This window comes from Nothoprocta perdicaria, unplaced genomic scaffold, assembly GCF_003342845.1.
Source record: "Nothoprocta perdicaria isolate Ctin4 unplaced genomic scaffold, notPer1 scaffold_377, whole genome shotgun sequence".
Taxonomy (NCBI): domain Eukaryota; kingdom Metazoa; phylum Chordata; class Aves; order Tinamiformes; family Tinamidae; genus Nothoprocta; species Nothoprocta perdicaria.
In genome coordinates this window covers 400,183-414,209 of record NW_020455618.1, presented here as the reverse complement: position 1 = coordinate 414,209, position 14,027 = coordinate 400,183, and the positions used below count along the sequence as shown (strand labels likewise).

The 14,027-nt window shown below is 38.7% G+C and overlaps 1 long non-coding RNA gene across 1 annotated transcript; it reads left to right on the top strand.

The window, feature by feature from the left end:
• The first annotated feature begins 293 nt into the window (after window positions 1-293).
• Window positions 294-10,891, top strand: LOC112951911. Its single transcript, XR_003250292.1, has 3 exons — window positions 294-466; window positions 2,724-2,843; window positions 10,865-10,891. It is a non-coding gene; the product is annotated as an uncharacterized LOC112951911 (long non-coding RNA).
• Window positions 10,892-14,027: the final 3,136 nt, after the last annotated feature.

The window sequence follows — 14,027 nt, the reverse complement described above, 5'->3', positions numbered from 1 at the left end:
AGAAATTGTCTTTAATTGTCCTGAGATACTTCCAAGTGACTTTTAAGTCTTCTGTGATGAAGCTGGTCTTACCCAGCTGGTCTGCAAATGTGTTGCTTATCTAAGAGTTCTCTGACCCCCTTATTTCCTAATCTAAGCTTAGCTCTTGTGCCTGTGTCAGAAGGCAACAGACTGGTTGCACTCATTACATAGAGAAATTAAGAGATTTACTAATTCCTTCTGAGCTGGAGACAAAGCGTGGCCTTGCTGRTGAGTGTGGCCCATCCTGTGGCTTTTCCCATGCAGGATTATGAAGCAGCTAAGACTTGCTGCTGGATTACTTTTGCTGCGGCATGGAGTTCTCCTCCGGTAGAGCTGATCCGAAATGTGTTTTCCCTCGCCCTCCAAGCAGTTGCTGTGATGTTATGCCACAGATGTCCATAAAATGATGCCCATCGTGATGTTTACCGGAGCTGCAATCAAGTGTGTAAGTARTAAAAACATTATTCTTTCAAAGGTAAAGATGTATGTGGTGATACCGCATCAGTTGGAGAAGGTTACTCTTTRTATTTGGTGGCCTTTACACGTTTTGTTTTCACTTGATTTAAATGAAGAAAGGAACAAAACATGACTGGGTTAACATGTGCATTCCCTGCTGCTGCAGCTGAGGGACAGGATGTCTTGGAAACTGCAGATGGTTCAAGGGCGCTCTTTCAAGAGCTGGCATAGTCTGTATGTGCCTCTTTTGTTAGGCAAATGTAGGTTGTTTCTGTTTGCTTTATTTTTGCAGGCCATAGCACAGGGCAGATGCATAGCCTGTGTAAATCAGCAGCTCTGCATTCTTGGGAAAGGCATGATGACAGCTGGAGAAGTGGCCAAATGTACTTTTTTCCCTTTATTATTAGCATAAGAACATTGCCTGGCTGAACAGCATTAAGCAGTGCCATATCCTAAATTAGTGGTGGCCRTATCAACAGTGATGTTGATTAGCTCTCCTGATTAATCCAGTAATGTGCCTTGACGTTGACCGAATGGATTGTTTTACTGGAGACAACAGGAAAGCGCAGTTCGGGTTCACCAAATAGTGTTTTGGTCAATCTATTCTCCCCCTGCATTAACGCTGGAGTAGGATCGTGTTTGGCCAAGGAACAGGGCACTGCAGTTGAGTGTCTGTCAGCTTTCATCCTATCACAGTGTTTTGCATGGAAAGCATAGAATTAGCCTGTATAGGCTGCTGCCTTGTGCCAAGGTAATGCAGAATTACTAAAAACTAAGGCTAAAAACTTGGCAATTTGCACAGCGAATACTGTACTCRAGGAGGCAGCAAAGGCATCTTTGTGGTCTCTGGGTGAAGACTAGCCCTCCACTTAATGGCCTTCTATCTCCCTCTCCCTTTCTGAGCAGCATTAACTCCAGCAGCTAAAGAGAGGCTGCGTTGAGTTTGTGAGAGTTTAGGAAGAGCTCAAGTGGAAAGGCTGAAGGAGCGACTCCCTTGTGTCTGAAATACTCAGCATCAATTTAGGGCCTTCTGGGCTTATGGGGTGGCAGAGTGGCATAAAGGAGCTGCACAGGAAGGGAAAACTGAATCCAGTGGGTGCAGTTTCTTTTTTAAATCCCCAAATAATAGCGTTTATTTATTTATTTATTTATTTTTAAGCCTGGTAGATAAGAGCCACAAGGGGCTCAAARTGCTCTTTCCAAATTCAGTTTGGACTCTATAGGATGTATGGAAGGTACCAGTTAAGAACCTTACTCACCTTTGCTGCTTTCTGTGGGAGGTTTTCTGATTCCCTTGATAGAACATCCACCTTCTGCGTTTGCTTTGGCCACACTCTTTTTTTGTTTTGTTTTGTTTTTTTTAGCTAATTATTTACTAAGCTTTACACATCTTCTATGCACCTGGAAGAGGTGACTTTGAATCTACTCAACTCTGTTGTGCCAATTTCTGCAAGAAGTCAAAAGCAAAGGATATCCCACGTCCCAAACACTTAATAAGCTAAATGTTAAACAAAAGATATAAGGATCAATAGTTAAACTGGGATAAAGAGGTGGGCTGGAGAAAGCAATCTGTAATGTCTTTTCTTCAACTCTCTTTTTTAATGATTTGCTGAGATGTCTTGTATTTCGTGAGCATCGGTTCTTTCCAACTGGTCTGAATGCTCCAGGGGATATCATACTTTCATCTTGTCCTTCATACCACAGCTGTAAATGCTCATGTGTTGTTTTTTCCCTRGACCTTAAGCTGAAGGAGGTGGAGTGGTTTCATTTCTTGCTTTCTTTCACCTTGACTTCCCTCTAAATGCTCTTGGTGGATGTATTCATTAAGGATGCACTCATGAGCAAATATAAATAAATGATATGGAAAGAAATATCCATTCCCTGCTTCTAGAGAACACAGTGTTATATGTTACAGTGTTATACTACAGCTGACCTGGCAGGATATTGAAAACTTTTGCTTTATTTTTTGGCAAGTTTCATTCAAATGAATCCTGAATCACAGAAGCCTGAAGTGATATCTATTCATCCATTCTATTCAATATTTATATTGCATTATATTCACTTTTTGAGATGCTTCTGACATCACTAAAAACTTTTCCTCTTCTTTTAGTCTTCCAGTGGTATCGTCACTTGTAAAGCAATGCACAAAGGGGCAAATAACAGTGAAGCAAAAAGTGTACCAATAGGGCTATATCTCTGATTTCATAAAATGTGGCCCAAGACTTATGATTTCATTTAATTTTCAGGTTTTGGATACATTTTTAGTCCTTGAATGTGGACCTCATCCTGTACAAGTCCCACGGGTGCAAGTTCCGGTAGCACAATATGGATTTGTCTGTGGTAGCGAGGAGAACATCCTGATTAAGGTATGTCAGCTTTAGTCTTATTTTTATTATTGCTGTTGTTACTATTATCAAAAAATGGAAAAGTCTTTGGTTCAGTATTCACTAAGTAGTTGTGGATGAAACTAAGAAGTGGTGACCCACTCCAATCCCTGTCTTGTTTATTGATGTTTCTGCATTCAAAAATAGCTGAAAATCTGTATCATCTTTAAACAGGCTTGCACTCTTTTGCAGTGGTCTTTCTCTTTCCAAAAATGATRGGCAGAAAGGCAAAAAAAGAAGATTCAGAAGCTGCTTCACATTTTCTTTTTGCGCTGTGTGCACAATGCTTGATTGAACTAAAAGCCTACTCAGTTTATTAAGAAGGGCTCTATTCAGCAGAAATATTGGAGAAAAGAGGCCTTTTGATCCCTTTGACCTGCTTAGCAGGAGCGTAGCTGAGGAGTGCAGACCAGAGCAAGTGTGTGCAGCAGGAGCTGCACGATTTAATAACCTCAGCGTGCTGCAGCRTTTCCCAATGTGGTCTGTGACATGTAAATCCAGCGAATGAGAAGCTGACTGTTTCTGTAGTGTTAAGACTGTATGGATGTAGTGGAATCAGGATTAGGCCTTTGAGTTGCTATGAATTGAAGATTATGTAGGAAGTCCAATCACTCTTAAATGTCACAGTAGTACTTTTTTTTTTTTTTCCAAATAAAGTTGAAATTGAATATTTTCCACATTATTTCTAAAACGGTTAATGTTTGGAAACTTTCCGTTGCTGTGTTGTTTGTACAGAAGGCTTTAAAAAGAAAACTTACATACAGAATTAAGCTCAGAATTGTTTATCATAACGTGTAACTTTAGCTCTCCTTTCCCCCCAATGGTTACCTGGTAAATCTGACYATTCATTTTCTTCCACCTTTCTCTACGAAGCCGTAAACAATACAAAAAGTTTCTCTTTAAAGCAATGCGATCTACAGATGGAAGTGAGCGCTGCACATTATTCCTTTCGTGAGGTCTTCCCAAGTGGTTCGGTTTCCATCATCTCTCTTGTCTGAAAGTCAGCAGAGCCTGAGGCAGAGCGAGGGAACCTGCAAGCTGCACCCACGGGAGCTTTGTGCCTCTCACCACATTTTCAATTAGCGACCGTAGGTGTTAGCACTGTGCATGTCGTGTCCCAGGTGTGGCTTTATGTTGCATCATTCACAATGATGCTGTTAAGCCTCCAAAGAGAGCAGATGGCCTGGGCGTTGATGTGTGTCCTCCTCGGGCTTGTTACTGTCTGCTTCGAGCTTTAGACCATCACTGTGGCTCTTGGAACACAGCTAGGGAAGGTAAACACAGGCTGCTTTTCAGCAGTGTGAAAAACACCAAGAATAGAAAACTACTTCCTTCTACTTTTTCATGCAGTATGTAAAGTGAACCTGTGGAATAACTCTAAAAGATAAAGATTTTGTTTTTCTTGAAGTTGTTGGAGAAATTTTAACTGTGAAAAATATTCTTTCAGGTTTCATAACCTTTTTTTCAACTTTTTACCCATGGATTTAGAAACTGAGATAGCACTAGAATTTTTTTTTGTTTAGCTAGTTGACGTTTGAATCTCTGAAAATCTAGAGACTGGAATTCCACTTGTGGTGTTAATTCTGTTTCTGAGTTTTCCCTGATTTTTTACTCAGTTTTTGGAAGAGAAGTAAAACGACAGCAGTCTTAAAGCATAATAGCTCATTTTTTTTTTCCAGTGGAAAGATCAAAACAGCAGGTAAGAAGCAATAGGGATAAAACAATCGTTTGCTCTCCTGTTGAAAACATTATCAGTGCAATTTGTGAGACCTAGAGGCCCTTCCCTAGATGAACATTGATAAGGTTCATCCTTCTCTTCCAGAATTCTTTGCTAACAAATATCTCTTTTCCCTGCTGGTCACAGTACAGCAATCCCTTGTAAGCACTCTTCAGACAGTCTATGTCTTCTGACATTTCTAGACCTATTCTGAGATATTCCTCCTAAACTTCACATATTTGTGTGGGAGATTTTGCAACATTTTGACCTTTGAAGGAATGCCCGATGGGTTCATGATCTAACATCTCCTACTCTTGCAAACTGCGTATGGACTCTTTTCTTCCTGGCTGAGCATCAGGTAAGGCACAAACTGCAAGGTGCACCAAAAGGAAAAAAAGCCAGAAAAAAAGAGCCATAGAAAGGCCTCTGTGGGTAACTAAATATGACAAACTTGGTAAACGTTATCAATACAATAAAAAAGTCTATATATAAAGATGAGAAACTCTCAAGTTTACTTGTGTGAGATCCACAAACAGGAAAGGAATCCACTTTTTCCTTCACATTTCTCCCATTCTGAAAGGCCATAATGCACTCTGCTTACCTTGGAGAGCTAAGGACTAGGTCCTGGGAAKGACAGCACTCCTGAAACATTATATAATTAGGCAAAGCATGAATAATTATCTCATCTCAGTTTGTTGCTTTAGCTAAATTCCTTGCTGCAGACGAAAGAGAACTGAAATACAGGGAAATCTTTTTGAAGCTATGAGAGTGAAGCACAATTTTAGAGTTTTGGGCTATTTTGCTTGCTGTGAAGATAGATTTAGACCTGCAACAGCCATGACACATCCACACAGAACTGGATAGCAAGTTGGACCATACACTAACAGACTTAACTAGGCAATATATATTAGGTAGTGACTTCTAAACTACTTTTCCAAGTTTTCATACACTGCRGGGCTGAGTAAAGAAAGGATGGTGTTTATGCTCAGCAATTAAAAACATATATTTTTATATTCTTTTCAAATCTCAATGGCATGCATCTTTTTTTATGAATTAATTTCTGCAGCTTTTATTGTCTGGCCGTTTCCTGGCTGCAGAATGAAAGCATTGACCTTGACTGTTTATATCGATTTAATAAGTAAAATGTTTATAAAGGAGGTAAGTTTGCTATAATACTTTGAACCTCGTGGGTTTGCAGATTTTTCCTGCAATGCTTTCTAATCTGCCTAGCACTTCTGTTGACTTTCTCATGTTGGCCTAAATCTACAAAAACCCAATTATGTTTCTTGTTATTATCTTTTAGGACTTGGTGCGGTGTGTCTGCACAAAGTCATTAGGCGTGCAGATAAACTGAATTATTCTTAGCAGTCCATAGATATATAAATCACTCATAACTTTCTGGACATTTTCTATTTTCCCACATATTTTCATTCTCCTCTGGCCTGTACTTTTCACGTTTCAATATCAATTTCACTTTAAAAGCCCAGATTAAAAAGAAAAATTAAAAAATATGAATTTTAAAATCTAACTATTTCTCTTTTTTGATAGTAAATTTTGCCTTGGAAAATCCTCTGTGACATGAAACCATGTGTCCTGGAGGAGTAACCAAAGAAATGAAAATAATCATTTTGTAGCAATGGGCATTAGTTAGTAAATGTTGCCAAAGCACTCGAGACTTGCACAGAATTACGGTGCTGATGTTTGTAGAGCAATGCTGTTATGAAACCAGTGTCCTAGTGCTTCATCCAAGGCTTGCTGATACAGTGCTCTGAATTATTTAAAGTGTAAATGCATAAAGATGCCTTTTCAAACTCCTYCTAGACTCAAATTTGGGGTTATTGTTACTGGTGTTGCTCTTTCTTTTTCTCTCTCTCTCTTCTGTAGATAATTTCAAAGTGCATTTATATTAACTGCATCAATCATGGTGCTGCCAGGGCTAGATTTTATGTTATCATTAGATTTAGACAGGATAAGATTGGGGCACGTAGAGGTTGCTGGCTTGACCCACCGAAGTAACTTCCATTGGGGCATCATGTCTTGGAAGAAGGCTGTAGGATTTGATAAGAGCAAAGCCACTAATAACCTATATGCCACATAAAGCTACTCCAACACCCACTTATGGGAATTAGTCCTTAGAGCCTTCTCACAGCTAGAAGGAAATTGCAGTGTTTGCTCCTACAGCAAGCAGTCCACARGTGACCTACTTGTGAGGCAAAATATTGATGCACTTGTGGATTGCCCTCTGGCCCTCAAAGATGCTAGTTTGCAGRGCATTGTGCACACCAGTAAGGGTCATTGCCATCATAAAGTGCTCGYAAGCTGCATAACTGAACCATAAACTGGATTGTGCTGAGAACGAGCATCCCCAAACCTCTCTGTGTGTGCTATGTGTCATCAGTTTTTGCCTGGGCTGGGGAATCTTCCTACCCTTTCCTGGCTCAGTCTCTTCCGTGTTTAGCCAAGTAGCATCTCGTCTGCGTGTGAGCACCCACAAGCACTGTGAAGGGGAATAGCCCTCATGCTGGTGCCAAAAGCTCATGGCAAGAAGTTCTGGAGAGGTTGCCACGAGTGTCGTTGCTTCAGTCAGTGCAAGAGTTCAAAGTAGTTTTTGGAAGGAAAGTGCCTCCTCGTCCCTGGGAATGAAGCTTTCTTGGCCGTGGGTCATGCATGCCTCTAGAGCTAGGGACACTCTTCTGTGATCATAATGTCAAATGACTCTTCTGTCCCTCTCTGTTTGTATAAACGATGAGATGTGYGTGCTTTTGAGGATGGAAGAAATAGGGGAGGATGGGCTGTTGCGACCACACGGTTCCCTCGTTACTAAAAATACAAACCTAAGAAAGCCAAGTCCAGAGCTTAATGTCAAAGGTGTAAGTCTAAGATATGTCTGGTATCAAAATGAGGGATATTTTGCTGTCTGATCCGTAGGCCTAGGAAATGTAGCATTTCTTGTGGGAGTTTTTGTCTGCCTGTTTTCTCTTGGCTGATTTAGTCTTCTAGGAAGTGAGCTAAAGCTAAACAGAAGCCAGCTAGTAAGGTTCCAAAATCTGCCATCAGCTAAACACAAAGCAAAAAACTTAAGTTTTACCATATGTATATTTAAACTTTGAATAAATTTCATCAAAGTTGAAAGAGAATAAATAGGATTTTTTTCTTCATCTTCTCAAATGCCAACTGTGTTGTTATTTAGCTGAACTATTTTGTCACTGTGTGCCACATTCTGGTTCTGCTGAAGCCAGGGAATCTGCCTTTGCACCTGTCAAGGCTCAGTCTGGAATGTGGTGCAGGACGAAAAGCCCCTGTGACAACCTGAAATTATTCATGCAGCAACCTTTATATGCATGCAGAGATCTTTATCTCACGTTTTAACTGTACAGTCTCAATTCCCAAAGTCCTGTTTTCTACTCTAAACAATTTTCAGTGACAAAAAAAAAAAAAATCTTAAATCCATAGGTAAAGCCAGACACTAAAACAGCTAAAATCCTTCAGAATAAAGTATATTGCATAGCTGTATCAGTGAGAGTTTTTTCCATTGAATCTATACTATTGGAGATGAATCATCCTGGCCCATTGCCTCACGGATCTAATGATGTAAAATAAATAAAAATACAGAAGAAAAAAATAAAATACAGAAGAATTGTCATTGCACTTCTGTTTCTTTTTCATAAGCACGTCTGACTGGACATGGCCCTGAGTAACCTGCTGTAGCTGACCCYGCTCTGAGCAGGGCGGTTAGACCCGTTGATCTCCAGAGGTCCCTTCCAATGTCAACTGCTCTGTGATTCTGTGATTTTATGCATCTTGACAAGATTTACATCCAGCGTTTATGCTTGGCCACTGGACCATATCAAATGAATTCTCCAGCATAACTTTGTCTTTAAAGCATGTATTACAGATTTATGAGCTAGTATAAACACATACAAGGGATAGTATGATTAATTCTCACCCTTTGAAAAATTGTAACAAATTACACTAGAAATACAGTCAGTGCAGAATAAGATATTTCAGATTTGGTACCTAGTTCTTAGCACATTTTAGATTAATAATTCTCTTTACAGCACAGGGACAGATTTTAAAATGTCACTTCACTTTGTGTATGAATTAAACTTCCGTGATGTTAGTGGTGTGCTAAAACTGGTGTGCTTTTGTGATACACACATATACAAAGGAAAAAAAAAAAAACAAAACAATGAGAATCATATCATTTTGTTTTGGGGGAAGTTATTCTGTTTCTATTGTCAAAACAAATGAAAATTGGAAAAGAATGAAGATGTACACTGTTTAAAATTATTTTGCAACTGTTAAATTGTACCAAATCCTTAATCTCTGTATCTAGAAATAAGGTTTTTTTTATTACTATTATCAGTATATTATTTGTGTCTTTGAGAATGTTTGGAAAATACTTTAATACAGTATACTGGGAAATAGTATGTTCCTAAATGCTCCCATTTAAATGAATCCAAACAAATGAAACCTTTTTTAATATTGCAAAAAAAAAATATATTATTTACTCTCAACATGATCTTTTTTTTTTTTTTTTAGATGATAAAGACATGATCTTTTTTCTTTTTTTTTAGAAGATAGTAAGAGCTAATTGGACTTGTAGATACCCAAGTAACTGCTATATGTAAAGTCCCAAATTCAGTTTGGACTTGTAGTGTCTACAACCTGTTCAGTGTCTGTGCTCCTGAAGTCTTTACTGTCAAAATCTTTTTTCCTGTGTAACTGAAGTGGACACATGCCAAAGTGAATCAGTCGTCTCCTTCCAATGAAACTATAAACAACTTATTGCACATAATTCTGGTTAGATAGTTTGGAGATAGTTTGTAAGTGCTAAGTGGATGGCAGGACGTCTGCACCGCAGTGACACTTCTCTCKTTTTTAAGATTGATTTCAGTCAGATATGTCACTGTATTCACCAAGCCTTACTACTATTTCTTGTTTTTTGCCATTTTTACCTGCTTCGTCATTGAAAATACATKTGTTTCCTACCATGGACAATTGCACTGTTACAGACTGGGGCTTCCATGGTCCTGCTCAGCTGATACAGGTGAACATTCAGTCGATTTGGTTATCATGGAAACTAGTGTCATATAATATCTAAACAAATGAAGAAACAAATGCCAGTTCTCATGGCAGACAAATGGCTTTCCATTGGGATTATGGCTTGCTTGTAACAAATATTGCTTATGTTTAATCTACATCAGAGTTTAGCATGGTTTCCCAGCCTGCYCTTCTTGATGTACGTTACTAGTCATTGCTGCCTTGTCCACAGATGTATTCTGTCCAAATGAAAGGTTTCAGATCATACTGAGCCCAGGGGATATTTTCACACTATTAAACTCTGTTTCAGCTGATACCTGTTGGTCTGTTTGGTCATCTGACAGCCTGTTTCTTACATCTCCTKTGTGTGTGTGAGTGTTATTAATATATGAATATAGGCAATTTGTGACATCTTTGGTGACATTTTTGAGTGGATTCTCCAAACATGCAGATGACGAACTTCTAAAAGGAGTTTTCTCTTGTGTAAARGGCTGTTTCACCATACAGAAAAGTCCTGCTTGTTTGGATTTGCCTCAACCACTATCCATTCGTACACTAGTATATGTTTTCCACTACCAGTACAAGTCTTAAAAAAAATATTAGTTTTTATCTTAGCAGCACTTAGGACAAGCGACAACGTTATTTTGCATATGGCAACTGAAAGACCAGAAGGTATAGCTGCCATTTCCTGTATTTATATAAAATATAATTTTGTATAAAATAGATTTGCATAAAGTGTTCTTTCTATTCGTTTACCTTTCATTTACACCTAATTGAAGGATGCTGAACAGTCTGATCACCACTGAAAAATGATATGTGTTGATGTTACCCTTATAGACAAAACTGTGGTTTGGAAGGTGATGTGCCCATGGGAAAGGCAAGGCCAACACCTTTTTCTATGGCCATTACTCTTACAGTCATCAGCTGGATTTTTAAGAAGATGACCCCCTTCTGTTACCACACGACTCTACTCTTCTAGAATATCCTTTCTTTTCTCTGTAAGGAAAGAAGCTCCAATTATATTGACACGAGCGACAGGTAACAAGTCCCTGCTAACCTTCCTTCATATTCAAAAGATATGGGATCTTTTGTGTCTGCAAGGCCTGTTCTACCACTCTTTTTTGTTAGCAGAGCAATAAACATTTGAATAGAACAATCGTGACRTATATCTTTTTCCATGGACTAGAGTATGGCAGCAATTTGTAGTGGATCTAATGTCCTGGAATAATTTGTTGTCTTCCAGATGAATGGGCGTGGAGGTGGAGAGAAAGAGCAGCGACCTACATGAGAATGCACTAAGCTGCAGAGCAGCTCATCAGCCTGGAGAGAGGCAGATGTGACATGAGGTAATGGTGCTTTCCAGGCTGAAGAAATCCTACCTGGAGAGTTGCTTGAACAGCAGGTAACTTTCCAATGATGTTGCATTCACTAATTATTTTTTCTGATATTCTATGAATATTGCCAAATATCCCATCTTGATCTGTTGGAGCATGGCTAAGGATCCATGGGCTGTCAGAGTGAATTGAAGTTGTGTCAAAAAAAAAAAAAAAAAAGAGAGAGAGAAATATTCTTCCTTCCTGGGTTTGTACACATTATTCTAAGATTTCAGGAAAAAAAAAATCCTTGCCAGTATTGACATGAACGAAATCGCTGGGATTTTACTGGGTAGTTAAAGGGAAACATCTGAAATTTGTACTTGAATTTTTCATGGCCAAGACATAATTATAGGTCAGTTCGGATATAATGACAGATATAATTAACAGATATAATTACTTGCTATGAGTAAAAGCAAACATGAAGACGTATCATCCATAATTTCCTTCCATATAGTGTCAAAGCAAAAAAAGGCAGAGAGAGACTTGTAACTTCCCCTTCCTTTAGCTACAAGACCTAATGAAAGATGAGACACTGAGGAGAAATGCAATATATTTGATTTTTTGTGTATAGATCACTCACTCATAATGTCAATATGAAGTTCATGAAACATACCTGCATTTGTGCAGATTTAAAGCTATGTGGGAGTGTCACAGATGAATGAACTGAAAACTGAAYGGCAAATATCCATTTAGCAAATGCACTGGGCAAATATCCGTATACAAAACTATAGTAGAAAATKACTTACTAGTAATTTTGTTATCCTTTCAAATCAGAAGTTAGGATTTAAAAGAGAAACACTTTGTGTTCAGAGTAGAAATACTATGTTCAGAACAAAGTGCTATATACTTTATGCTAACTGGCTTACTGGTTTACTTATGCTTAGACAGAAAAAAAACCCAGTGTCTCCAAATTACTAAAGTTTTAGGAAGATTATTTCCATTTTTGGTTCAGTTTGAGAAATTTGGTATTCAATATTATGTATTTTCTTAACTTAGTAGTTCAAAATATCTATTTGTGATTTTTATTTCAGACCCAGTTGGGACATTGTGGGAACTGTTGTTATGATATTTTAACTCAAAAAGGGAAAGGATCGTGTCCAAGGCTGATCTTTCATGAATTCCAGTACGATACCTTAAAGTCTTTTCAGCTTTTTGGCATTGGTGATTCTGAATCCAGACCTTTACTTTTCATATTTTTCGTTCAGATAGATGATAAGCAAATTAAGGGACTAACAGTAACATTTTTATATATTTAAGTAAATATATAAATTTACTATAAATTTACTAAATATAATATTTCATACTTTTTATATCATTCTCAAAAAGACTATATAAATATTAGAATATTGAAAGTGTTAGGCATCACGAAGCTCCAGCGTCCAATCACAAGACGTGGGAGCAACAACAATCTTTATAGGTTCTTGACACTGGTAACTTGGAGAGGAGCCTCAGTATCACAGTGAACTGGATTTATAATGTAAGAAAATAAGCGTCCATCTCCACAGATGTGAATTTGCTAATGGTGCGACAGTCCTATCTATGTGGATAGTTCCCATGTAGATTAAAAAGGAATCTCTACAAAACATAACAGCACGTGCACACAGAACTGTCAGCGTAAAATTAATTAAATTATTGTTTTCTCTCAGTGCTGAACCGTGGCTTTGGCCATGTGTCCCTTGCAGCTTTCCAGAATGCACCTGCTGTCTGATGAGTGTATATAATGTCTAGTGAATTAATGTCCAGTCTAATGGTTAGACCTCCAGCAATTTCGTAATAAATGTGATTGATAATGTGACTACACCAAGGCACAGAACTGTTGCATGTCAGGGCATATGTGCAGTGCAGGCTGCTCCAAATAGAGCATATTTTAGAAGGACCTGAGTGGCATATGCCATTTGTTAGACTATTAGGTTAGGACTGCTGACAAAGAAAGTGATTTTTCTATGGAGATGAGTTATTACTGAGTAGGAAACAGCGTTTTCTGGGTTTTACTAATCTCACAGAATCTCCGCAAACTACAAAGATTAATTTTCTTACCGCTCATCTTTTAACAATAATTAAAATGTTTATTAACTCAGTAGCCAAGTCCAGGGCATCTCATTATCTCTTGACCCTTATTGTTAATTCTTATGAGGCTCAGACCCTTAGGAATGTCCATGRATGGTCATAAATCATGTGGTAAATAGCCTGACAAAACTTGTTTTGTCTTATGACAGATGTGAGTATCTAGTGGGATTTAAAAAGTTCCTGAGAACACTGGAAATAGTAAGGTTTAAGCATATAATCTGTTTTGGTTACCTTAAGAATCATATGAGGCAAAAACACGGGAGATTATTTACAGACCTACATGAACTGCTTCAGGCTCAGYTGTGTTTTCAAAAGTACCTTAGGAACGTGTAATTTGCTAAATCAGGGGAAAAAATAACCACTCTAGGATTCAAAACACAGAAATATGAACATGTAGCAAAGGTACTGCTGTATTTGCGAGGAGTTAAGGTGAGAAAAGGAGTAAGACTTGTAGGGAGACGTGGCCGCTGAAGTGGGCCTGAAGGTGGGCCTGTTTKGTGTCAATCTGGGTGGAAAAGGACGAGTTTCATTCCTTGAAGGAATGGGACGACATCTCTTGAGCTGGCCCTGATAGAGTGATCTAGGTCTCCCTAGAGGTCCYAGCTACTCCTATTTCCCATTTGTATTTGTAGTGGATCTTCAGGTCTTGCGCCTTCTGTTTGAAAAGGCCGCTTGGGCCAGGTTTGAGTGCGTTGTCCTATTGCTTTGAAGGAGAGCGTGCCAGTCACATCACATTAATAAACTGCATATGATTTGCTGTGGTTTTACTGCTCACTTTGCTTTTGAAGGCTTAACTGGAGAGCRAGAGCTGCCAGAATTGCAACTGTGCAGCACGTCCAGGCCTGTCGAGTCAGACCTTTCTCCCTGTGGGCTATTAAGGCCGTGGATGCTGATGCTGATGGGGTGGTTGCATTTAAGCCTTTGTCACACCTGTCGTTGGTTCTTTTTAAGAGGTACTACGTT